We start from the raw sequence: 27,532 nt of genomic DNA on the forward strand, positions 1-27,532 counted from the left end.
ATAGATACAGTTGGAAATTATGATTGAGGCCAATAGAAACCCAGGCATACGGACTTCCTTTCTCAATTAAAATAAAAATCCTGACTAAAAAAAATAAGAGCAGACAGTAACCTGTCCAGTTTCCATGATTTCTGGTTGAAGATCTTCATTATAGATCTGTTATTTTTACTGCAATATACAATGCAGATTCCTTTCATTATTGAGGATCATAATATTAAGTTCTTTCAAATGGAAGAGAGCTTATTTTCTTGGGAGAGTGTGCTGCTGCTGCTGCTGCTGCTGCTCCTGTTGTTGTTTTTGTTGTTGTTGTTTTTCAGTCTCAAGGACAGAATTATATTTTTGTCTTTTGAACAAGTATTTAATATAGAGGATGCATTGAAAAAAGGGAAATGTTAACATCTAGAGACTCGGTGCTTATTTCAAAATGAATGGTTGGAATAAAATGTACCTTAGTTCTTTTGTGTCTATAAAGTTATAGAACTCTACTCTCTTGTGAACATCCTTGATTTCCACTTGTCTTGCTTTAATGTTTTTCCATCCTCTTCCTCCTCTTCATTTATTCCAAAAACACTTATTGCATGTAAATGTTTCTTTTGTTCTATAACAATTTAGTGAGAATATATACAAATCAAAATTTGATTTAGAAGGGAAGCAGCGTGAGGAGTCAGTTGAGCACCAAGGCTCATTGAAACAGGCCGCCATGGCCCTCCGCAACCCACAGTATATTTTTGGAGATTTTAGCCCTGATGAGTTCCATCAGTTCTTTGTGACTCCTTGCTCTTCGGTTGAGCATCGTCTATGTGGTGGAGCAGTTCTGCCTGGTGCACAAGCTGCTGATGAACTACCTAATGGAGAAGACTATTAGAGAATTGAATTTGGTGTTAATGAAGTAACTGAACCCACTGACACTTTGCCGAGAACTCCCAACTACATACAGTATTTCAAGCACATTGAATCCTTAGGCCCCTGAATTTATCCTTATTTGCACAACGTCCCAAAAGATTCCTGATTACATAGATAGAGAAGTGAACTGTAGCTCCACCGACTACCAGTACCCAGGCTCTGCCCTTGCTCTGGATGGCAGCACTAACGTGGAGGTGGAAGTTTTGGAAAATGATGGCATCTTGGGTGGTCTTGGACAAAGGGAGCGTAAAAAGAAAACAAAAGGAAAAACAAAAAAAGTCCACCTGGGTAGAGTTACTTGAAAGATGGCAGCGAGTGTAGTACTTCCACAGAAGCCCTGGTCAATGGCCATGTCAATCCCAGAGTCCAGAACAGTGTAGGTGCAGAGGATGCAAAGTTGATGGGTGATATGCCCCTGTCGGGGACACCCAGAACTTGTGGCAGCCCCCAGGATGCCACGGACTTCGGCAGTGATGCTGTGCCTAGTGGTTCTTTCCCAGAGCCTTCATCAGCGGGGCCAGGACTGCAGGGGCAGCCTGAGGGCTGCCTGCCATGGGACTGACCTAGAACAATCTTGCCTCCCCGCAGAGGCTGCCAGGGAAACCCTTTTGAGGACAGGTGTGGCTCAGCCTTAGGTTGAGACTGATACTACTGAGAACCTTGGAGGTGCCAACGGACAAATACTTGAATCCTTGGTTGAGGGCACAGCTGCCAACAGGGTGGAGTTGCACACTGTGCAAGCTCGGACACGGACCCTGCGAAAGGTAAGAGCACCTCCCCTCCTGCAGATCCCTGGGCCTCTGTGGTAGGCCCTGCTCCCACCAGTTGGCCTGCAAAGTCCTGGACCAGTCTTTTTCAGGATTCTAAGCCCACTTCCTCCTACCCCCTCCCCTCCCCTCTCCCTCCTCGTCTGTGGTTTCCATGGAAACTAAGTATTCCCCTCCCGCCACTTCTACCCTGGTCTCTGAAAAGCAGGTTGAAGTCAAGGAAGGGCTGGTTCCAGTTTCAGAGGATCCTGTAGCCATAAAGATTGCAGAGTTACTGGAGAACGTAACCTTGATTCATAAACCAGTGTCACTGCAACCCCGCGGGCTGATCAATAAAGGAAACTGGGGCTACATTAATGCTACACTGCAGGCATTGGTTGCTTGCCCTCTAATGTATCACCTGATGAAGTTCATTCCTCTGTATTCAAAAGTGCAGAGGCCTTGTATATCCACACCCATGATAGATAGCTTTGTTCGGCTAATGAATAAGTTTACTAATATGCCAGTACCTCCAAAACCCAGACAAGCTCTTGGGGATCATGAGGGATATCCGCCCTGGAGCTGCCTTTGAACCAACATATACTTATAGACTCCTGACAGTTATCAAGTCGAACCTTTCTGAAAAGGGTCACCAAAAAGATGCTGAGGAGTACTTAGGCTTCATTCTAAATGGACTTTAGGAGGAAATGCTGAACCTAAAGAAACTTCTCTCAGCAAATAATGAAAAACTTACTATTTCCAATGGACCCAAAAGCCACTCAGTGAACAAAGACGAGCAGGAAGAACCAGGCAAAGGAAGTGAGGACTAATGGGAGCATGTTGGCCCCTGAAATAAGACCTTGGTCATTCACCAGGCGGATTTTGTCCAGACCCCAATCACTGGCATTTTTGGTGGACACATCAGGTCTGTGGTTTACCAGCAGAGTTCAGAAGAGTCTGCCACCCTGCAGCCATTCTTCATGTTGCAGCTGGATATCCAGTCGGACAAGATATGCACCATCTAGGATGCGTTGGAAAGCTTGGTGACAAGAGAATCTGCCCAGGGTTATACCACCAAAATCAAACAAGAGGTTGAGATCAGTTGAAGAGTTACTCTGGAAAAACTCCCTCTTTTTCTTGTGTTGCACCTGAAGTGGTTTGTTTACGAGAAGACTGATGGAAGTCAGAAGCTTATAAAAAATATTGGATATCCTGTGGACTTGGAAATTAATAAAGAACTGCTTTCCCCAGGGGTTAAAAAATAAGAATTTTAAATGTCACAGAGCCTATAGGCTATTTGCAGTGGTCTACCACCACAGCAGCTGCAACACTGGTGGCCACTACAACATGGATGTCTTCCAGATTGGTCTGAATGGCTGGCTGTGCATCAACGACCAGATGGTCAAGGTGATTAACCAACACCAAGTGGTGAAGCCCATTACTGAGTGCACAGCCTACTTCTTGTATTACTGCCATGTGGACCTGCTGTAGCTGTCGCTGTCTGTACCTAACGCTGCTTGTTGAGCACCAAGGCTCACCGACTTCCCTCCTACCTTTAGTGACTCTTTAGAGAGAAACTCTTTCTCCCTGTTGCAAAAATGGGCTAGAATGAAAGGAGACGCCTTGGAGTTTGTGCACAACATAGTTTATGTTGACTTCTAATTTCCAAATCAAAATCATTTGCTTGAAAGCAATTGTCACTTGACTTAAGAAAATACACAATCTGTATATCTTCTTTGGAGAAATGTCTATTTAGGTCTTCCACCCATTTTTGGATTGGGTTGTTTGTTTTTTTGATATTGAGCTACATGAGCTGCTTGTATATTTTGGAGATTAATCCTTGTCAGTTGCTTCGTTTGCAAATATTTTTTTCCCATTCTGAGGGTTGTCTTTTCGTCTTGTTTATGGTTTCCTTTGCTGTGCAAAAGCTTTTAAGTTTCATTAGGTTCAATTTGTTTATTTTTGTTTTTATTTCCATTTCTCTAGGAGGTGGGTCAAAAAGGATCTGGCTGTGATTTATGTCATAGAGTGTTCTGCCTATGTTTTCCTCTAAGAGTTTTACAGGGCCTGGCCTTACATTTAGGTCTTTAATCCATTTTGAGTTCACATACGAAAGGATGCTCAACATCACTAATCATTAGAGAAAGGCAAATCAAAACCACAAAGAGGTATCACCTCACAGTGGTCAGAATGGCCATCATTAAAAATCTACAAACAATAAATGCTGGAGAGGGTGTGGAGAAAAGGGAACCCTCTTGCACTGTTGGTGGGAATGTAAATTGATACAACCACTATGGAGAACAGTATGGAGCTTCTTAAAAAACTAAAAATAGAACTACCATATGACCCAGCAATCCCACTCCTGGGCATATACCCTGAGAAAACCATAATTCAAAAAGAGACATGTACCACAGTGTTCATTGCAGCACTATTTACAATATCCAGAACATGGAAGCAACCTAAGTGTCCATTGACAGATGAATGAATAAAGAAGATGTGGCACATATATACAATGGGATATTACTCAGCCATAAAAAGAAACGAAATTGAGTTATTTGTAACGAGGTGGGTGGACCTAGAATCTGTCATACGGAGTGAAGTAAGTCAGAAAGAAAAACAAATACCATATGCTAACACATATATACGGAATCTAAAGAAAAAAAAAGATTTTGATGAACCTAGGGGCGGGACAGGAATAAAGATGCACACGTAGCAAATGGATTTGAGGACATGGGGAGGAGGAAGGGTAAGCTGGGAAGAAGTGAGAGAGAAGCATTGGCATATATACACTTCCAAATGTAAAATAGATAGCTAGTGGGAAGCAGCTGCATAGCACAGGGAGATCAGCTTGGTGCTTTGTGACCACCTAGAGGGGTGGGATAGGGTGCGTGGGAAGGAGGGAGATGCAAGAGGGAAGAGATATGGGAACATATGTATACGTATAACTGATTCACTTTGTTATAAAGCAGAAATTAACACACCATTGTAAAGCAATTATACTGCAATAAAGATGTTACAGAAAAAGAAAATACATTAAAAAACCATATTTCTGAAATAATGCTGATTCTCCATCTAACTGTACAGTAGAATAGATCCTGCACCAGTAACAACACTTTTAAATTTGTGGAAATGAATTTTATCTTTCCTTAAAAAGTAAATGTTTTAATACACCACACTTTCCTCCCCCACCATTTAATTTTTTGATAAATGATAAAAATGAGCTGTTATCAGAGAAGAAATAGTTTTTACTTCAAAAGATAAATAAACACAAAAAATAAGTTGATGTTTCCTAACAGGAAAAATACACTTTAATGATTGTGTGATGAGAAGCTGTTTATGTGCACATTACAAATGAAATATTGGAGTTAAGATGTTAGCCATATAGATGGGTGATTGTAACTTTACTGCCATTAAAAGATTTCAAATTGCATTCATGCTTCTGTGTACACATAATGAAAAATGGGCAAAATAATGAAGATTGACATTGCCCTATGTCTGCTGTTTAATTCTGCTGCCTGCTCCTCTACGATTCTACATCTCTAATCGTACACAGCTAGTGATACCTAGGAGTCTAAAGTTGTCGTCCATCAATTAAAAAATCACAAAGTTGGTTTAAAAAAAAGTTTATCCTCATTTTAAAAGAAGTTTATTTTTTGCAATTTAAAAATTGTCATTTTCCTAGTTTGGAATTGTAGCTTTCTGCATCTAGAAAAAGAAGAAAGTAATTTATTACTTGAATCACATTTGTAAAATGGTAATTATAGATTGATAGATGAAAGTATACCTTAATGAGGGACTTCCTTGGTGGTGCAGTGGTTAAGAATCTGCCCACCAATGCAGAGGGCAGGGGTTAGATCCTTGGTCCAGGAAGATCCCACATGCTATGGAGCAACTAAGCCCGTTTGCCACAACTACTGAGCCTGCGCTCTGAGAAGCCCACACACCGCAACAGAGAGTAGCCCCTGCTCTCCACAACTAGAGAAAGCCTGCACACAGCAATGAAGACCCAATGCAGCCAATAAATAATCAATAAATAATTTTTTAAAAAGTATACCTTAATGAGAAAATGAAAAGATAGCATTCTCAGTGTAGTTTTGAAAACCATATCAATGGATATAAATACACCGCATACTTTTCATTCCTGAAATCTGAGGAAAGTATTAGATATTACAGAAAAGTTTCCTGACTTTCTGTTGAGACAAATATTGGTTTAAGAAATATGAAAAAAACTAATACATATATAATAAAATGTATTAAATTGTATGAACTGTTTATATATTTTGGATATTAAAACTTGTTGGACATATTATTTGTAAATATTTTCTGCTATCCCATAGGTTGTCTTTTCATTTTGTTGATGGTTCCCTTTGCTGTTTAAAAGCTTTTAATTTTAACTAGGTCTCCTTTGTTTATTTTTGCTTTTATTTCTTTTGCCTTAGGGGACAGATCCAAAAATATATTTCTCCAATTTATGTCAAAGACTGTTCCTCCTATGTTTTCTTCTAGGAATTTTATAGTTTCAGGTCTTACATTTAGGTCTTTAATCCATTTTGAGTTTATTTTTGTATTTGGTGTGAGTAAATGTTCTAATCTCATTGTTTTACATGTAGCTGTCCAGTTTTCTCAGCACCACTTGTTGAAGAGACTGTCTTTTCTCCATTTTATTTCCTTAGCTCCTTTGTCATATATAAATTGACCATAAGCACATGGTTTATTTCTGGGCTTCCTATTCTGTTCCATTGATCTTTGTGTGTATTTTTGTGCCAGTACCATGCTGTTTTGATTACTGTAGCTTTGTAGTATAGTCCGAAGTGAGGGAGGGTGATACCTCCAGCTTTGTTCTTTTTCTCAAGATTACTTTGGTAATTCATGGTCTTTTGTGGTTCCATATGAAATTTAGGATTATTTGTTCTATTTCTGTGAAAAATATCATGGGTAGTTTGGCAGGGACTTCATTAAATCTGTAGATTGCTTTAGGTAGTAGGGCCATTTAAAAAATATTAATTCTTCCAAAGTAATAGCATAGGATACCTTTCCATTTCTTTGTATCATCTTCAAATTCTTTCATCAGTATTTTATAGTTTTCAGAGTATAGGCCTTTCACCTCTTTGGTTAAGTTTATTCATAGATATTTTATTCTTTTAGATGTGATTTTAAATGGGATTTTTTTTAACATTCTCTCTTCCTGATAGTTCATTATTAGTGTATAGAAAAGCCACAGATTTCTCTATATTAATCTTGTGTCCTGCAACTCTACTGAATTTATTTATTAATTCTAGTGTTTTACGGTGGATACTTCACTGTTTTCTATGTATAGTATAATGTCATCTTCAAATAGTAACAGTTTTACTTCTTCACGTCCAATTTGGATGCCTTTTATTTCTTTTTCTTGTCTGATTGCTGTAGCTAGGACTTCCAATACTATGTTAAATAGAAGTGGTGAGAATACTACTTCTGACCTTGTCTTGTTTCTGAATATGGAGGAAAGGATTTCGGCTTTTCACCATTGACAATGATGTTAGCTGTGAGTTTTCATAAATGGCCTTTATCATGTTGAGATATGTTTCCTGTATACCCACTTTAATGAGAGTTTTTATTATGAATGTATGTTGAATTTTGTCAAATGCGTTTTCTGCATCTCCTGAGATGATAATGTGACTTTTATCCTTCCTTTTGTTACTGTGGTGTAGCACATTGATTGATTTGTGAACGTTGAAACATCCTTGGGTCCCATGAATAAATCCAACATGGATCATGTTTTGTGACCATTTTTATATGCTGTTGGATTCAGTTTGCAAATATTTTGTTGAGAATTTTTGCCTCTATGTTAATCAAAGTTATTGGCTTGTAGTTCTCTTTTATTGTAGTGCCTTTGTTTTAGTATCGGGGTAATGGTAGCTTCATATAATGAATTTAGGAGTGTTTCATCATCTTAAATTTTTTGGAATAATTTGAGAAAGATATTATCTCTCCTTTCTATATTTGGTAGAATTCCCCTGTGAAGCTGTCTGGTCATGACTTTTGTTTGCTAGGAGTATTTTTTATTAAAAATTCAATTTCACTACTAGTAATTGGACTGTTCAAATTGTCTGTTTTTTCTTGATTCAGTCTTGGCATGTTGTATGTTTCTAGAATTTTTCCATTTTTTCTAAGTTGTCCAATTCGCTGGCATATAACTGTTCATAGTATTCACTTATGATTTTTTGTATCTCTGTGGTATTGTTAATTATTTCTCCTCTTTTATTTCTTATTTTGTTAATTTGGGTTCTCTCTCTCATTTCTTCTTGGTGAACCTGGGTAAATGTTTAATCTATTTTGATTATCTTTTTAAAAAACCGCCTTTTGGTTTCATTGCTCTTTTCTATTATTTACTCTCTATTTTATTTAATTCCTCTATGATCTTGATTATTTCCTTCCTTCTGCTGACTTTGATCTTTCTTTGTCATAATTTTTCTAATTCTTTCAGGTGGTAGGTTAGGTTGTTTATCTGAGATTTTTCTTCTTTCTTGATGAAAGCCTGTATTGCTATAAATTTCCCTCTTAGAAGTGCTTTTGCTGCATCCCAGAGATTTAGGAATGTTGTGTTTCCATTTTCATTTGTCTCCTGGTATTTTCTGATTTCTTCTTTGATTTCTTCATTGACCCATTGGTTTTTTACTAGCATGTTGTTCAGTATCCATGTGTTTGTTTGTTTGTTTTCATTTTTCTTTATGCAGGTGTTTTCCAGTTTCATACTGTTGTGCTCAGAAAATATGCTTGATATAATTTCTGTCCTATTAAATTCGTTGAGGCTTGTTTTGTGGCCTAGCATGTGATCTATTCTGGAGAATAATCCATGTGTACTGGAAAAGAATATGTATTCTGCTGTGTTTGGATGAAATGTCCTGTAGCTCTCTATTAAGTCCAACTAGTCTATAGTGTCATTTAAGATCACTGTGGCCATATTCATCTTCTGTGTGGATGATCTGTCCATTGATGGAAGTGAGATGTTAAAGTCCCCTAATATTATTGCACTATTGTCAGTTTATCCTTTAATGTCTCTTGGTATTTACTTTGTATATTTATGTGCTCCTGTATTGGGTACATATGTGTTAACAAGTGTGATATTCTCTTCTTGTACTAAACTCCTTATCATTGTATAATGCCCTTCTTTGTCTTTTGTTATATTTCTTTGGGTTAAAGTCTATTTTGTCTGAAATGAGTATTGCTAACTCCACTTCCTTGTCATTTCCATTTGCATGAAATATAATTTTCCATCCTATCACTTTCAGTCTGTGTGTGTCTTTACTTCTGAAGTGATTCTCTTGTAGGAAGCATAGAGATGGTCCTGGTGTTTTCTTTTATCCAATCAGCCACCCTATGTCTTTTGATTGATGCATTTAGTCCATTGACATTTAAAGTAATTATTGATAGGTATGCCTTATTGCCATTTTATTACTTGTATTAGGGTTCATTTTGTAGTTCTTCCTTGTTTAATTCTTCTTTCTGTTGCTTTCCTTGTGGCTTGATGATTTTCCTTAGTGGTATGCTTGAGTTCATTTATTTTTGTTTTTGTTTTGTATCCATTGTGTGTTCTTGATTTGTGGTTGCCATGGAGTCCATATATGTTGACACATAATTACATCCACTTGTTTTAAATTGGTACTCTTTAACCAATTTATAATGTGTTTAAGTTCAAACACATTATAAAAGGTATACATTTTTTACTCTCCCAACTCATATTTTGTGTTCTTTTTACATCTTTATTGGGGTATAATTGCTTTACAATGTTGTGTTATTTGATGCTGTATAAGAGAGTGAATCAGCTATATGTATATATATATCCCCATATCCCCTCCCTCTTGTGTCTCCCTCTCACACTCCCTATCCCACCCCTCTAGGTGGTCACAAAGCACAAAGCTGATCTCCCTGAGCTATGTAGCTGCTTCCCACTAGCTATCTATTTTACATTTGGTAGTGTATATATGTCAATGCTACTCTCTCACTTCCTCCCAGCTTACACTTGGCCCTCCCCGTGTACTCAAGTGCATTCTCTACATCTGTGTCTTTATTTCTGTCCTATCCCTAGGTTTGTCAGAAGGTTTTTTTTTTTTTTGGATTCCATATATACATGTGTTAACATACTGAATTTATTTCTCTCTTTCTGATGAACTTCACTCTATATGACAGATTCTACGTCCATTCACCTAACTACAAATAACTCAATTTTGTTTCTTTTTATGGCTGAGTAATATTCCATTGTATATATGTGCCACATCTTCTTTATCCATTCATTTGTCTATGGACATTTAGGTTGCTTCCATGTCCTGGCTATTGTAAACAGTGCTGCAATGGACACTGTGGTACCTGTCTCTTTTTGAATTATTGTTATCTCAGGGTATATGCCCAGTAGTGGAATTGCTGGGTCAAATGGTAGTTCTATTTTTAGTTTTTTAAGGAACCTTCATACTGTTCTCCATAGTGGCTGTATCAATTTACATTCCCACCAAGAGTGCAAGAGGGTTCCCTTTTCTCCACACCCACTCCAGCATTTACTGTTTGTAGATTTTTTGATGATAGCAATTCTGATTGGTGTGAGGTGATACCTCTTTGTGGTTTTGATTTGCATTTCTCTAATGATTAGTGATGTTGAGCATCCTTTCATCTGTTTGTTGGCAATATGTGTATCTTCTTTGGAGAAATGTCTATTTAGGTCTTCTGCCTATGTTTGTGTTGGGTTGGGTTTTTTTTTGATACTGAGCTGCATGAGCTGCTTGTATATTTTGGAGATTAATCCTTTGTCAGTTGCTTCATTTGCAAATATTTTCTCCCATTCGGAGGGTTGTCTTTTTTTTTAACATCTTTATTGGAGTATAATTGCTTCACAATGGTGTGTTAGTTTCTGCTTTATAATAAAGTGAATCAGTTATACATGTACATATGTTCCCATATCTCTTCTCTCTTGCATCTCCCTCCCACACTCCCTATCCCACCCCTCTAGGTGGTCACAAAGCACAGAGCTGATCTCTCTGTGCTAGGTGGTTGCTTCCCACTGCCTATCTATTTTACGTTTGGTAGTGTATATATGTCCATGCCACTCTCTCACTTTGTCACATCTTACCCTTCCCCCTCCACATATCCTCAAGTCCATTCTCTAGTAGGTCGGTGTCTTTATTCCCGCCTTGCCACTAGGTTCTTCATGACCTTTTTTTTTTCTTTTCTTTATATTCCATATATATGTGTTAGCATACTGTATTTGTTTTTCTCTTTCTGACTTACTTCACTCTGTATGACAGACTCTAACTGCATCCACCTCACTACAAATAACTCCATTTCGTTTCTTTTTATGGCTGAATAATATTCCATTGTATATATGTGCTACATCTTCTTTATCCACTCATCCAATGATGGACACTTAGGTTGCTTCCATGTCCTGGCTATTGTAAATAGAGCTGCAATGAACATTGTGGTACATGACTCTTTTTGAATTATGGTTTTCTCAGGGTATATGCCCAGTAGTGGGATTGCTGGGTCATATGGTAGTTCTGTTTTTTAAGGAACCTCCATACTGTTCTCCATAGTGGCTGTATCAATTTACATTCCCACCAACAGTGCAAAAGGGTTCCCTTTTCTCCACACCCTCTCCAGCATTTATTGTTTCTAGATTTTTTGATGATGACCATTCTGACCAGTGTGAGATGACATCTCATTGTAGTTTTGATTTCTCTAATGATTAATGATGTTGAGCATTCTTTCATGTGTTTGTTGGCAATCTGTATATCTTTGGAGAAATGTCTATTTAGGTCTTCTGCCCATTTTTGGATTGGGTTGTTTGTGTTTTTGCTATTGAGCTGCATGAGCTGCTTGTAAATTTTGGAGATTAATCCTTTGTCAGTTGCTTCATTTGCAAATATTTTCTCCCATTCTGAGGGTTGTCTTTTGGTCTTGTTTATGGTTTCCTTTGCTGTGCAAAAGCTTTTAAGTTTCATTAGGTCCCATTTGTTTATTTGTGTTTTTATTTCCATTTCTCTAGGAGCTGGGTAAAAAAGGATCTTGCTGTGATTTATGTCATAGAGTGTTCTGCCTATGTTTTCCTCTAAGAGTTTGATAGTGTCTGGCCTTACATTTAGGTCTTTAATCCATTTTGAGTTTATTTTTGTGTATGGTGTTAGGGAGTGTTCTAATTTCATTCTTTTACATGTAGCTGTCCAGTTTTCCCAGCACCACTTATTGAAGAGGCTATCTTTTCTCCATTGTATATTCTTGCCTCCTTTATCAAAAATAAGGTGATCGTATGTGTGTGGGTTTATCTCTGGGCTTTCTATCCTGTTCCATTGATCTGTATTTCTGTTTTTGTGCCAGTACCAAGCTGTCTTGATTACTATAGCTTTGTAATATAGTCTGAAGTCAGGGAGCCTGATCCCTCCAGCTCCATTTTTCATTCTCAAGATTGCTTTGGCTATCGGGGTCTTTTGTGTTTCCATACAAATTGTGAAATTTTTTGTTCTAATTCTGTGAAAAATGCCAGTGGTACTTTCATAGGGATTGCATTGAATCTGTAGATTGCTTTGGCTAGTAGAGTCATTTTCACAATGTTGATTCTTCCAATCCAAGAACATGGTATATCTCTCCATCTATTTATATCATCTTTAATTTCTTTCATCAGTGTCTTATAATTTTCTGCATACAGGTCTTTTGTCTCCTTAGGTAGGTTTATTCCTAGATATTTTATTCTTTTTGTTGCAATGGTAAATGGGAATGTTTTCTTAATTTCACTTTCAGATTTTTCATCATTAGTGTATAGGAATGTAAGAGATTTCTGTGCATTAATTTTATATCCTGCTACTTTACCAAATTCATTAATTAGCTCTAGTAGTTTTCTGGTAGCATCTTTATGATTCTCTATGTATAGTATCATGTCATCTGCAAACAGTGGCAGCTTTACTTCTTCTTTTCCGGTTTGGATTCCTTTGGTTTCTTTTTCTTCTCTGATTGCTGTCGCTAAAAATTCCAAAACTATGTTGAATAATAGTGGTGAGAGTGGGTAACCTTGTCTTTTTCCTAATCTTAGAGGAAATGGTTTCAGTTTTTCACCATTGAGAGCGATATTGGCTGTGTGTTTGTCATATATGGTGTTTGTTACGTTGAGGTAGGTTCCCTCTATGCCCACTTTCTGGAGAGTTTTTAATCATAAATGGTGCTGAATTTTGTCAAAAACTTTTCCTGCATCTTTTGAGATTGTCATATGGTTTTTATCCATCATTTTGTTAATATGGTGTATCACATAGCTTTATTTGCATATATTGAAGAATCCTTGCATTCCTGGGATAAACCCAACTTGATCATGGTGTATGATCCTTTTAATGCACTGTTGGATTATTTTTGCTAGTAGTTTGTTGAGGATTTTTGCATCTATTTCATCAGTGATATTGGTCTGTAGTTTTCTTTTTCTGTGACATCTTTGTCTGGTTTTGGTATTAGGGTGATGTTGACCTGGTAGATGAGTTTGGGAATGTTCCTCACTCTGCTATATTTTGGAAGAGTTTGAGAAGGATAGGTGTTAGCACTTCTCTAAATGTTTGATAGAATTCACCTGTGAAGCCATCTGGTCCTGGGCTTTTGTTAGCTGGAAAATTTTTAATCACAGTTTCAATTTCAGTGCTTTTGTTGGTCTGTTCATATTTTCTATTTCTTCCTGGTTCAGTCTTGGAGGGTTGTACTTTTCTAAGAATGTGTCCATTTCTTCCAGGTTATCCATTTTATTGGCATATAGTTGCTTGTAGTAGTCTCTCATTATCCTTTGTATTTCTGCAGTGTCATTTGTTACTTCTCCTTTTTCATTTCTGATTCTATTGATTTGAGTCTTCTCCCTTTTTTTCTTGATGAGTCTAGCTAATGTTTTATCAATTTTGTTTATCTTCTCAAAGAATCAGCTTTTAGTTTTATTGATCTTTGTTATTGTTTTCTTCATTTCTTTTTCATTTTTTTCTGATCTGATCTTTATGATTTCTTTACTAACTCTGGGGTTTATTTTGTTGTTGTTGTTGTTCTTTCTCTACGTGCTTTAGGTGTAAGGTTAGGTTGTTTATTTGAGATATTTCTTGTTTCTTGAGGTAGGATTTTATTGCTATAAACTTCCCTCTTAGAACTGCTTCTGGTGCATCCCATTGATTTCGGGTCATCCTGTTTTCTTTGTCATTTGTTTCGAGGTACTTTTTGATTTCCTCTTTGATTTCTTCAGTCATATCTTGGTTATTTAGTAGTGTATTTTTTAGCCTCCATGTGTTTGTATTTTTTACAGATTTCTTCCTGTAATTGATATCTAGTCTCATAGCACTGTGGTCAGAAAAGTTACTTGATGTGATTTCAATGTTCTTAAATTTACTGAGGTTTCATTTGTGACCCAAGATGTGATCCGTCCTGGAGAACGGTCCATGAGCACTTGAGAAGAATGTGTATTCTGTTGTTTTTGATTAGAATGTCCTTTAAATATCAATTAAGTCCATCTGGACTAATGTGTCCTGTAATGCTTGTGTTTCCTTATTTATTTTCATTTTGGATCATCTGCCCATTGGTGAAGGTGGGATGTTAAAGTCCTCTACTATGATTGTGTTACTGTTGATTTCCCCTTTTATGGCTGTTAGCATTTGCCTTATGTACTGAGGTGCTCCTATGTTGGGGGTATAAATATTTGCAATTGGTGTATCTTATTCTTGGATTGAACCCTTGATCGTTATGTAGTGTCCTTCTTTATATCTTGTAATAGTGTTTATTTTAAAGTCTGTTTTGTCTGATATGAGTTTTGCTACTCCAGCTTTCTTTTAATTTCCATTTGCATGGAATATCTTTTTCCATCCCCTCATTTTCAGCCTGTATGTGTCCCTAGGTCTGAAGTGGGTCTCTTGTAGGCAGCGTATATACAGGTCTTATTTTTGTATCCATTCAGCCAGTATGTGTCTTCTGGTTGGAGCATTTAATCCATTTACATATAAGGTAATTATCGATATGTTTGTTCCTATTACCATTTTCTTAATTGTTTTGGGTTTGTTATTGTAGGTCTTTTCCTTCCCCTGTGTTTCCTGCCTAGCAAAGTTCCTTTAGCATTTTTTGTAAGGCTGGTTTGGTGGTGCTGAATTCTCTTAACTTTTGCTCGTCTGTAAATGTTTTAATTTCTCCATTGAATCTGAATGAGATCCTTGCTGGGTAGAGTAATCTTGGTTGTAGTTTTTTCGCTTTCATCACTTTAAATATGTCTTGCCCGTCCCTTCTGGCTTGCAGAATTTCTGATGAAAGATCATCTGTTAACCTTATGGGGATTGCCTTGTATGTTATTTGTTGCTTTTCCCTTGCTGCTTTTAATATTTTGTCTTTGTATTTAATTTTTGATAGCTTGATTACTGTGTGTCTTGGTGTGTTTCTCCTTGGATTTATCCTGTGTGGGACTCTCTGTGCTTCCTGGAATTTACTGACTATTTCCTTTCCCATGTTAGGGAAGTTTTCAACTATAATCTCTTCAAATATTTTCTCAGACCCTTTGTTTTTTTCTTCTTCTTCTGCGACCCCTGTAATTCGAATGTTGGTGTGTTTAATGTTGTCCCAGAGGTCTCTGAGACTGTCCTCAATTCTTTTCATTATTTTTTCTTTATTCTGTTCTGTGGCAGTTATTTCCAATATTTTATCTTCCAGGTAACTTATCTGTTCTTCTGCCTCAGTTATTCTGCTTTCGATTCCTTCTAGAGTATTTTTAATTTTTGGTATTGTGTTGTTCATCATTGTCTGTTTGCTCTTTAAGTCTTCTAAGTCCTTGTTAAATGTTTCTTGTATTTTCTCTATTCTATTTTCAAGATTTTGGATCATCTTTACTGTCATTACTCTGAATTCTTTTTCAGGTAGACTGTGTATTTCCTCTTCATTTGTTTGATCTGGTGGGTTTTTACTTTGCTCTTTCATCTGCTGCATATTTCTCTGTCTTCCCATTTTACTTGACTTATTGTGTTTGGGTCTCCTTTTCACAGGCTGCAGCTTCATAGTTCCAGTTGTGTTTGGTGTCTGCTCACAGTGGGTAAGGTTGGTTCAGTGGCTTTTGTAGGCTTCCTGGTGGAGGGGACTGGTGCCTGTGTTCTTGTCATGGGGCTGGATCTTGTTATCCTGCTGGGCAGGACCACGTCCAGTGGTGTGTTTTGGGGTGTCTGTGAACTTAGTATGACTTTTGGCATCCTCTCTGCTAATGGGTGTGTTTATGTTCCTGTGTTGCTAGTTGTTTGGCATGGGCCGTCCAGCACTGGAGCTTGCTGCCCATTGGGTGGAGCTGGATCTTAGTGTTGAGTTGGAGATCTCTAGGAGATCTCTCGCTGATTGATATTATGTGGGGCCATGATGTCTCTGGTGGTCCAATGTTCTGGACTCAGCTCTCCCACCTTGGAGGCTCAGGTCTGACACCTGGCCGGAGCACCAAAACCCTGCCAGACACATGGCTCAGAAGAAAAGGAAGAAAAAAAAAAACAAAAAAAAACACAAAGAGACAGACCCCTAGGACAAATGATAAAACCAAACATAAGCAGACAATATCACACAAAGAAACATACACATACATACTCATAAAAAGAGAAAAAAGGAAAAAAATAAATAAAATTAAAAAGTAAGAAAAAGAAATGGAAGAGAGTAACCAAACTAATAAACAAATCCGCCAATGATAACAAGCACTAAAAACTAAACTAAGTAAACATACAACCAGAAAAAAAATCAGATGCAGAAAGCAAACCCCAATTCTACAGTTGCTCCCAGAGTCCACCACCTCAATTTTGGGGACATTCATTGTCTATTCAGATATTCCACAGATTCAGGTTTATCAACTTCATTTTGTGGATTTATTCTGCTGCTCCTGAGGTTGCATGGAGAAATTTCTCTTTCTGTTCTTTGTTCGCACATCTCCTGGGGTTCAGCTTTGGTTTTGGCCCTGCCTCTGCATGTAGGCTGCCCTAAGGCATCCGTTCCCCATGCAGACCAGAGGGAGTTAAAGTAGCAGCTGATTAGCGCTCTCTTGCTAACTCAGGCCGTGGAGAGGGAGGGGTACGGTAGTCATAATTGGAATGCGAGGTGAGCCTGTGGTGGCAGATGCTTGAATGACATTGCAACAGCCTGAGGTGCACCATGTGTTCTCCCAGGGAAGTTGTCCTTGGATCATGGGACCTTGGCAGTGACGTGCTACACAGGCTCCTGGGCGGGGGGGGGGGGGGGGGTGAGTAGTGACCTGCCCTTGCACACAGGATTGTTGGAGGCTGTGCAACAGCCTTAGCATCTCATGCCCATCTCTGGGGTCCAAGCTGAGAGCTGTGGCTCACGCCCATTTCTGGAGCTTGCTTAGGCAGTGCACTGCCTTCTGTGGGCACACGGAGCAGGAACCCCCTGTCCTCACACACCTCGAAACAATAGTCTCTTGCCTCTTTGGCAAGTACAGACATTTTCCCTGACTCCCTCCTGGCTAGCTGTGGTGCACTAGCCCCCTTCAGGCTGTCTTCACACAGCCAACCCTAGTCCTCTCCCTGGGTTCTGACCTCTGAAGCCAGAGCCTCAGCTCCCAGCCCCCACCTGCCCTGGTGGGTGAGCAGACAAGCATCTCAGGTTGGTGAGTGCTGGTCAGCACTGATTTTTTTTGCTGGAATCTCTCCACTTTGCCCTCTGCATCCCTGTTGCTGTGCTCTCCTCCGTGACTCTGAAGCTTAACCCTGCCCACCCCCCATCACCACCAGTGAAGGGGCTCCCTAGTGTGTGGAAAATTTTCCTCCTTCACAGCTCCCTCCCAGAGGTGCAGGTTCCATCCCTTTTCTTTTGTCTCTGTTTTTTCTTTTTTCTTTTGCCCTACCCAGGTATGTGGGGATTTTCTTGCCTTTTGGGAAGTCTGAGGTCTTCTGCCAGCATTTAGTAGGTGTTCTGTAGGAATTGTTCTACATGTAGATGTAGTTTTGATGTATTTGTGGGGAGAAAGGTGATCTCTACATCTTACTCCTCCACCATCTTGAAGGTCATTTCTGACCCAGTACCCAGGGGAAAGCAGTAGCAGGTCAACTATGAGGCACTGGAATCTGTAGGAGAAAGCCTTCCTTCCCGGCATCCTCTCAGTCACAGTGCCTTCTGGGAGAGCACATTTTGTGTTTTTGATGTCATATTCTACATCTTCATGTTTATTCCTTCACTGTTTATTGTCGTTCTAGTTGATTTTACAATTTTTTGTCTTTTAGTCTCCATACTGGTTTATTTAAGTGGTTGATACTCAATCCTTACTATATAGCCTTTTCGAGTGGGAATTTCCCTTTCCTATAGTTTCCTACTTCTTCAGTTAGAGAAGACCCTTCAACATTTCTTTTAGGGTAGGTTTAGTATTGATGAACTCTTAGTTTTTGCTTTTCTGAGAAGTTCTTTATCTCTTCTTCAATTTGAATTGATAATCTTGCTGGATAATGTATCCTAGGTTATAGGTTTTTCCCTTTCTGCACTTTGAATATATTGTGCCTCTCCCTTCTGGCCTGCAAAGTGTCTGCAGAGAAATCAACTGATTGATAGCCTTATGGGGGTATTGTATATGACTCTTTGTTTTTCTCTTGCTGTCTTTAGAATTCTCTGTCTTTCATTTTGCTATTTAAATTATGATATGTTTTGGTGTGGGTCTGTTTCGGTTCATCTTGTTTGGGAACCTCTTTGCTTCCTGTACCTGGATATATGTTTCTTTCTTCAGGCTCAGGATGTTTTCAGTCATAATTTCCTCTAATACATTCTTGACCCCCTTTTCTCTCTCTTCTCTTTCTGGGACCCCTATAATGTGAATTTTGGAATGTTTAGTGTTATCCCAAAGATATCATAGATTGTTTTCATTTTGTTTGTGACATGGAGTGAGCAGGGCCGGGGTGTTCACTCAGCTCAGACTGGGGATTGTGGTGAGGCAGTAGCCACTGTGGCAAACCTATAATGCAAATGTTGGTATGCTTAATGTTTTTACACAGATCTCTTAAATCATTTTCATTATTTAACATTTGTTTTTCTTTTTCCTATACTGGTTTGGTGGTTTCCATTATTCTATCTTCCAGATCATTTATCCATTCTGCTTTATCACTTAGTCTGCTATTCATTCCTTCTAGTGTGCTTTTTTAATTTCAGCTGTCAAATTCTTCATTTCTGATTGGGTCTTTTTTATATTTTCTAGTTCCTTATTGAAGTGTTCCCTATGTACATGAATTCTTTTCCCTAATTCAGTTAACTTTTTTATTACCAGTGGTTTGAATGTTTTATCTGATAGATTATTTATTTGTTTCATTTTTTTTAAGGTTTTTCTCTTGCTCTTTCATTTGAGAGTAGTTCCTTTGCCTTTTCATTTTGGTTAACTTTCTCTGCCTCTATGATTTTACTTGAAACAGTTACCTATTGCTGTCTTGAAGGAGCAACCTTATGTGGGAGCATCCCTATACAGACTGTGTGTGCCCAATGCCCTTGGTGGAAGAGTTGGATTTGATGTGGCCTCAAGTCACACCTTTCCTCAGTGTGTGCTGGAAGCTCTCACTCTCACTAGGGTGTGGAGCTGGAGATGGAGTAGCTAGAGCTGGTGCCAGTGTTTAGGTGGCACTTCCCCTCTGGTCACTGGCTGTCACCGCCTTTTCAGGGGTGAGGTCTGCTCCCACATTGCTGGAGCAGAAGCCCTGAGTGTCAGGCCTGAGCTGGTCCTGTACCTTTAAGTGTGTGTTTTCCCTCTTCTTGTACTGAGACCCTTGCCCTGGAGAAGGGGAGTGCTGAGGCAAGTGGGGCTTGTGTGTCTTTTGGCTCATGTTGGCCATTGACTGACATCCAGTGCACTGCCTGTGGAGGCACCCACAATTGTTTTCCTTGCTCCACTCAGATGCAGCATAGGGTGCAAGTCTCCTTTGTCCTTTGCAGCCAATCACTGCTTCCAGCCTTTGCTGCCAGCACCCTATTTTCTAATTGCTCTGCAGTTCACGAGGGTCCCACATGGCCTCTTGACTTGTTTCCAGGGCATAGCTGTGATGGAGAAGCTGCCATCAGAGATCTGGGCTGCTTCTGAGTCACTGCCTGAGTAAGCACCAATAATGGCCACTGCTGCCCCACCCAGGCTTCACCTTGTGACTGGGTCTCCTCTGTGTCCATGGTCAAATCTTTTCCCTGGTCATGATTGCCCCAGATCCAGTGCGGTGCTGTGTTATGGAGTGGGGCCAGAGTGTTCGCTCAGCTCAGGCTGAGATGCTCAGCTCAGGTTGGGATGCACTTGCCCCTGGGGGCAAGCCTGCATGCTTGTGCTCCTCAGGAGTACAGTCCAGGCTTCCCACAGCCCTTCTATTAGTTCCAGCGGTCCTCCAAGCAGCCAAGGGGGCTTTTTTTCCCTTATGTAGGACAGAACTGGGGCATCCAATCTGTGGCTTGAACTACTAACTCCCCAGGGCAGATGTCCGCCCATGTAATCTCCCTTTTCCTCTGAGTCCCCTCCCAGGGGCACTGGTCCCAACCCGATCACGTTTCCTCCTATTATACCCAGTTAAATATGTCCTTTCTTACAGTGTTCATTGCACAAGAGTCTTTCTGTCAGTTTCCAGTGAGAATTATTGCACATGTAGATGTATTTTTGATATATTTGTGAGGGGAGGTGAGCTCCATATCCTCTTACTTTGCCATCTTGATCCCACAGTCTATGAATTTTTTTAAGAATTATGTTTATTAATTTTATCTAAGAAATCTTTGCATAATCCAAGGTCACAAGTTTTTCTCCTATGTGTTCTTCTAAAATATTTTATAATTTTGGGTTTTACTACAGGTTTATTATATTAGTTTCCTAGGTCTGTTATAACAAAGTACCACAAGCTGGTTGGATTAAATAATATAAATTAATTTTTTCACAGTTCTAGAGGCTGGTAGTCTAAAATCAAAGTGTTGGCACAGTTTGTTCTGTTGAAGGCTGTGAGGGAGTGAGGGAATGATCTATTCTATACCTGCCTTCTTGGTTTATAGATGGCCTTCTCTATATGTCCCTTCACATTATCCTATCTGTATGCATGTCCCTGTGTCCAAATTTCCTCCTTTTATACGGATATCAGTCATACTGGGTTAGAGCTCACCCTAACTGACCTCATTTACTTTTTTTTTTTTTTTTTTTGGCCACGCTGCATGGCTTGTGGGATCTTAGTTCCCCAACGAGGTATTGAACCTGTGCCCTCAGCAGTGAAAGTGTGGATTCCTAACCACTGGACTGCCAGGGAATTCCCAAAACTGACCTCATTTAAACTTGATTACCTTTATAAAGACTCCACCTTCAAACAAGACCATATTTTAAAGTACTGAGTGTTAGAGCTTCAACATACGAATTTTGGTAGAGGGGACACAGTTCAACACATAACACTCTGCCTTCTGACCCTCCCACTAAATTCTCGTTTCTCACATGAAAAGCACATTCACCCCCATCTCAACATCCCCAAAAGTCTTATTCCATTTCAGCATCAACTCTAACTCCAGTATCTCATCTAAACCTCATCTAAATTGGCTGTGGGTGAGACTCTGGGAATTATTTATCCTGAGGAAAAATGCCTCTCCAACTGTGACTCTGTGAAACCAGACAACAAATTATCTGTTTCCAAAATGCAATGGTGGGACAGACATAGGATAGACATTCACCTTCCAAAAGGGAGATATCAGAAGGAAGAAAGGGCTCAGAAGGTACCAAACAAGTCAGAAACCTAACAGGGACAATTCAATTAGATTTTAAGGCTAGAGAATCATTCTTTTTGGCTCTATGCTCTGTCATCTGGGCCCACCAGGTGGCGACCCCGCCCCTTGTCTCTGAGCAGCGGTCCCACCCACTCAGCCTTCACCTTCTTGCATGGAGTGGCAGTGGCAGCTCCATCAGGCCCTGCATCTGTGGCTGTGTCCTCAAAGTCATTCTTCCTTTATTTTGTCCCATCTCTGTTTACTTAATTTAGGCTGGCAATGTTTATCTTGGTATAACATTCTCAAAAACTTTGTTAGCCCCTTGTGCAGTTCTTGGGAGTTCAAGCCATTGAACAAGAGGGTCCTCCACGTATATTTTCTGAATAACCAAATATCTATCCCTTGCTTCTGCTAAGATAGTTGATTGGATCCATGAGTCACAGGCTTATAATTCTTTAGTTGTCCAGCTTCAGCCTTGGCCCTGTTTCCGGAGCACTTTATCTGGATAGGCTGAGAATTTTCATTTTTGCTTAATAATCCCCCCCACCATTTTATTGTAGATTGCAAGCAGAAATCAGGTTGCTCCTTCAACACTCTGTTTAGAAATCTCAGCTAAATACCCAAGTTAATTGCCTTCAAGTTCCACCTTCCATCCAACAGAACACAATTCATACAATTTCTCTGCTACTTTATAACAAAGTCACCTTTCTTCCCGTTTCCAATAACATCTTCCTCATTTTCATCTGAGATCTCACCAGAAGCACCCTTAACATTTATATTTCTAGCAACATTCTGTTAATGACAATATATGTATTCTCTAAGATGATAGAAGCTTTCTCTACAGTTCTCTTTTCTTTCTGAGCTCTCACCAGAATTGCCATTAACATCCATATTTCTACCAACAGTTCCTTCAAGGAAATCGAGGCTTTTTATAGCATGCACCTAAAAATTCTCCCAGCCTCTGCTCATTACCCAATTCTACATTTTTATGTTTGTTACAACAGAGCCCCACTTCCTGGTACCAAAATCTGTGTTAATTTGCTATGGCTGCCATAACAAAATACTACAGACTAGGTGGCTTAAACAACAGAAATTTATTGTTGCAGAGTCCTGGAGGCTGGAAGTAAAAATCAAGTTGTAGGCAGAGATTGTTCTTTCTGGGGGCTGTGAGGGAAAAAAAAAATCTATTCTATGCCTTTCTCCTTGGCTTGTAGATAGCCATCTTCTCTGTCACTTGACGTCTTCCCTCTATGCACGTTTCTATGTCCAAATTTCTCCTTTTTATAAGGACATTAATTATATTGGATTAGTACTTTAGAATGTGACTGTATTTGGAGATAGGGCTAATAAAGAATTTATTAAGTTAAAATAAGGTTGTTAGGGTGGAACCTCATCCAATCTGATTGGTGTCCTTATAAGAACAAGAAATTTGAACACAGAGATGCCAGGGTTATGTGCATATACCTAAATGACCATTTGAGGACACAGCAAGAAGGCGGCCATCTGCAAGCCAAGGAGAGAAGCTTCAGAAGAAACCAGACCTGCTGACACCTTGATCTTGGACTTCTAGCCTCCAGAACTGTGAGAAAAATTTCTGTTATTTAAGCCACTGAGTCTATGGTATTTTGTTGTGGCAGCCCTAGGAAACTAATGCACCCACTTAGCTACCCCTATCTTAATATCTTACAATAGTATGGCAGATTTGTTGCAATTAATGAACCAATATTGATACATTATTATTAACTAAAGTACATACTTTATTCAGATATCCTGAGGTTTCACTTAATGTTCTTTTTCTGTTCCATGATCCCTCCAAGAATACCACATTACATTAGTCACCTCATCTGTTTAGGCCCCCTTTGCTGTGACAGTTTTTCAGACTTTCTTTGTTTTTGATAACCTTGACAGTTTTGAGGAGTACTGGTTAGGTATTTTGTAGAATACTTCTCACCTGGTATTTGTTTGATGTTTGTCTTATGATTAGACTGAGGTTGTGCATTTTCAGAAGAAAAACAACAGAAGTAAAATGTCTTTCTCATCACATCACACCACCGTTGATGCTAACCTTGATCACCCGAATGAGATATAGTGTTTGCTGTGTTCCTCCACTGTAAAGTTACTCTCTCGCTGCCCCTTTCTATACTGTATTTTCTGGAAGGGAGTAACTATACACAATCATACTTAAGGAGGGAGGAATTAAACTCCAGTACTTTGAGGGAAGAGTAGCTATGTAAATTATTTGGACTTTGTCTACGTGGGAGACTTGTCTATTCTCCTTCATTTAATTGTTTATGTAACCACTTATATCAATATGGAGTCATGATGAATTATTTTATTTTGGGTTATAATCCAATACTACTTTATTTCTTTTATTACTCAATTTTTTCTAGCTTTGGCCATTGGAAAATTTTATTTGCTCCTATGTCCCCAAGACTGTGTTTTTTAGTTTGTCGTTTGTTTTTCTAAGCACTTTCTTATTTTCTGGAGCTACAAGATGCTCCAGGCTCATTGTGTATATTTTCTACTACAGTCCTAGATGCAACTGTATCTCTAAAAGCCCTGGTTTCTCTTATTAGAGAATGGTATTTAGAACCCAAGATCTGAGTTTTAGGTGCTAGTATATTTTAAAATTTCTGATTTACTAAAGATTTTTTCTTTTAAATCAAATAGCTGCTGAATTTTGACAAATGCTTTTTCTGTCTTTTGAGATGCTCATATGTTCTTGTTGTGTTTTTAATCTGTTGATATGGTGAAATACATTTATTGACTTTGGAAAATTGATTTGACCTTACATTTCCTGGATAAACTCTTGTTGGTCATGATATATTACCCTTTTTTTTGTATTGCTGGAATTGCTATGCTAGTTTCTTGAATATTTGCCCCAAGATTCCTGTCTCCTGGTTCTTCAAACAATATAGGTTTTGCTGTGTAGGTATTTGAACATATAATTAAGGTTACTAATCAGTTGATCTTAAAATAAGGAGATTATCCTGGATTATCTTGTTGAGCCCAATGCAATCACACGAGTCCTTAAAAGAATATGGTGAAGACAGAAGTGTCAGAGGATGTAGAGAAAGAATAAGGAGAAAGAGATGACTCAGAAAAAGTCACAGATAGTCCAAGGATAAGGATTTAAGCTCTGTTGCTGGTTTTGAGATATAGGAGGCCATGTGTGGGGACTGAACAAAGGCCATTGGGAGCTAAGGGCAACCACTGACTGGAAGCCCAGCAAAAGTATGGGGAACTCAGTCCCATAGCTGCAAAAACTTGATTCAAATATAAACCTGAATTATCTTGAAAGTGGATTTCTTCCCAGAGCCTTGAGTAAGGAATCCAGCCCTTCTGACATCCTTATTCTAGTCCTTATTCTAAGTCTTGTGTGAGACTTCTGACCTACAGAAACCAAGATAATAAATTTGTGTTGTTTTAAAGCACTGTCTGCTCAATTTTTTTACATGAGCAATAGAAAACAAATGCACTTTTGTTATAGTCATTTCTACTTTCCTCAAGTAGTTATTGTATATTTGGTGGCATATTAAAGGTCAGATAGTAATTAAAGGAATGCTGATATATATATATATATATATATATATATATATATATATATATATATACACACATATACACACACACACATATATATATATGTATACACACACACACACACACATATATATATATATATATAATTATGGAAAAGTTGAAGCAGTGACATACGTTATTTAATAAAGTAAAACTTATATATTGCTAACCCTGGAACCTGGTCTAAAATCCTCTTCTAACAGATGAGGTAACTGAGGCGTAAAGAAATTCAGAGACTCAATCAAAGACAAATAATGAGACAGTGGAAAAACAAGGTTTATAATGCAAGATCTTTCTCCCTGAATCTTTGTTAAGGACAAAAAAAGGGGCTATTTTAGTCAATATGTTCTTCAGGTGTTCATAAAAGGATGTAGGATAAACTTTCTGGGAATAACTTCACAGATGAGACTGAAATAGGTACTAAATTATGGGTAAGATTTATGTAGTTCAACAAACAAAAAATAGAAGTTTAGATACAAGAATGAGCCTGGTACATTAGAGAAGCTTGGGCAGTGGGTTAAGAATTGTAGAGGTCTGATGGGAAGAAATGATGAAGAGCACTGAACATCAGAAAAGTTTGCACTTTATACTGAAAGCTGTAAACGTTTCTGATAATAAATCATTTCTGATAGTAAAACCATTGGTTATAAGTATTTTGTTACCTTGACAATTAGGTAGTAATATGAGGACTGATAAAAATAACATTTATGGAGATGTTATTTTATGCAAAATGTGTTCAAAATTGACTTAAATTTAAACCCTGTATATAGAATTTTCATGGATACTGGAATTTTGATCTATGTTACACATGGTCTCAATGATTCTGCTGCTCTGTAGATGGCCACTAAGTTATTTCCCCGATTCTCACTAAAGAACTGAAAACTTTTGTAGGAACTCTTTTCTTCAGGAGCTGGTGAAAAGTGTTTGTTGTCCTCTCAAACTGGTTTCATTCATCAGTTATTTGGTGGTCTTCTGGGGTTCATCAATCATGGAAACCAAATTACTAATGCCTTTTAAAACCACAAATTTGTGTTAAGAGCTTGTTTTTGCCAGTCTTTTAATTTTATTTTTAACACCTTATTCTTTCTGAGAAATGTCAGCTTGAGTCCTTGAATGAATTAAGGAAGATAAAAGTAGGCCATCAAGGAAAGGAAGGGTAGGTAGTTTTGAGCTGTTTTCCAAAATAGCTAGTAGGAAATGTGGGGTATGGGTATTTATGTTTAATGAAATGTGACAGTGATACTATCTAATAATATTGTTAGTTCCTTATCCCATATACCTACCTGATTCCCAGGAAGTTAGATTGAATAGAATAAATATGTATTTGAGAGATTATTTCTCTTCTGCAACTTTGTGGCTGAGACAAATAAGAATGTTAGATTACACTGTGATTTTTTTCTATGGCAGTAAGGAAACTAAACCGACATAAAAACCCATACTAATTTTTAATTTGTGTTTAAAAAACACACGATAACTCCCATTTCCCACCAAGGTACTTTTAAAGGTTTTAATGGCCAAGTCCATCCTTAAAAGCTCTAGAGATACAGCTATAATCCCTTGTGGTTCATTCTTACTTCTGGTTTTTCCCTTCAAACTAGAATTAGAAGCACTGTCTTTTTGTATGGAAAAATTGGAAGTTGAGAGAATTCGCTTGTCAGCTATTTGTGATAACAGAGCTTGGTTTCTATGGTAAGAGTAAGATATTATTACCTGAAATGTGTTGGAGCTGGAAGATAAACTTGGAAGTCTTTTTTTTTAATTTTTATTTATTTATTTATTTATTTATTTTATTTATGGCTGTGTTGGGTCTTCGTTTCTGTGCGAGGGCTTTCTCTGGTTGCGGCAAGTGGGGGCCACTCTTCATCGCGGTGCGCGGGCCTCTCACTATCGCGGCCTCTCTTGTTGCGGAGCAGAGGCTCCAGACGCGCAGGCTCAGTAATGGTGGCTCATGGGCCTAGTTGCTCCGCGGCATGTGGGATCTTCCCAGACCAGGGCTCGAACCTGTGTCCCCTGCATTGGCAGGCAGATTCTCAACCACTGCACCACCAGGGAAGCCAATAAACTTGGAAGTCTTTTAATTCAACCCTCTCATGTTTCAGATCAGGACACCAAGGCACATACATGGAATTGTGACTTGCCCAAATTTACAGAGGGAATCAGTGGCAAAGCCAGGACTAATGTTCATGTGTACTGACTGTCAGACAAATGCTCTTCCTCTATAGTATTCTATCCATTATTGCTGGGAAAATGTTAGTGGCTTACTTTACCAAGTCCTAATTCTTGGATTAGTGATCACATGATAGATTTCTTCCTCATAGGAAAAGGCCAGTCAAATTCTCCCAGTGCATATTATCTCCTGGACACTTCTCAGAAGTTCTTTGACTTTTTCTGGAAATAATTTACAATGAAATGATCCATAGGCATCTAGAAGAATTAACATATTATTTAAATAGTCCAACTTATTCTTAAGAAATCTCTTTCCTCTCTTAAGGAAGAATAGAGGGCAGCAAAGAAAGTATTTACTGAGAGCCTGCTGTATTACCAGACTCTGTACTAGGCATGTCAGAGCTTATGCTACTTCAGCTAGTTTTAAAAGATAGATATCATTTTACTCATTTTTCTAG

The 27,532-nt window shown here is 38.5% G+C and overlaps 1 protein-coding gene and 1 pseudogene across 1 annotated transcript in view; both read left to right on the plus strand.

Moving 5' to 3' along the window:
• The window catches only part of DACH2 (dachshund family transcription factor 2), a 619,342-nt gene that overhangs the window by 341,584 nt on the left and 250,226 nt on the right, over positions 1-27,532 (plus strand). The gene's annotated exons all lie outside the window — the stretch shown is intronic.
• LOC132357609 (ubiquitin carboxyl-terminal hydrolase 10-like) lies at positions 692-3,140 on the plus strand (annotated as a pseudogene).

The sequence above is a fragment of the Balaenoptera ricei genome, chromosome X (assembly GCF_028023285.1).
Source record: "Balaenoptera ricei isolate mBalRic1 chromosome X, mBalRic1.hap2, whole genome shotgun sequence".
Classification (NCBI taxonomy): domain Eukaryota; kingdom Metazoa; phylum Chordata; class Mammalia; order Artiodactyla; family Balaenopteridae; genus Balaenoptera; species Balaenoptera ricei.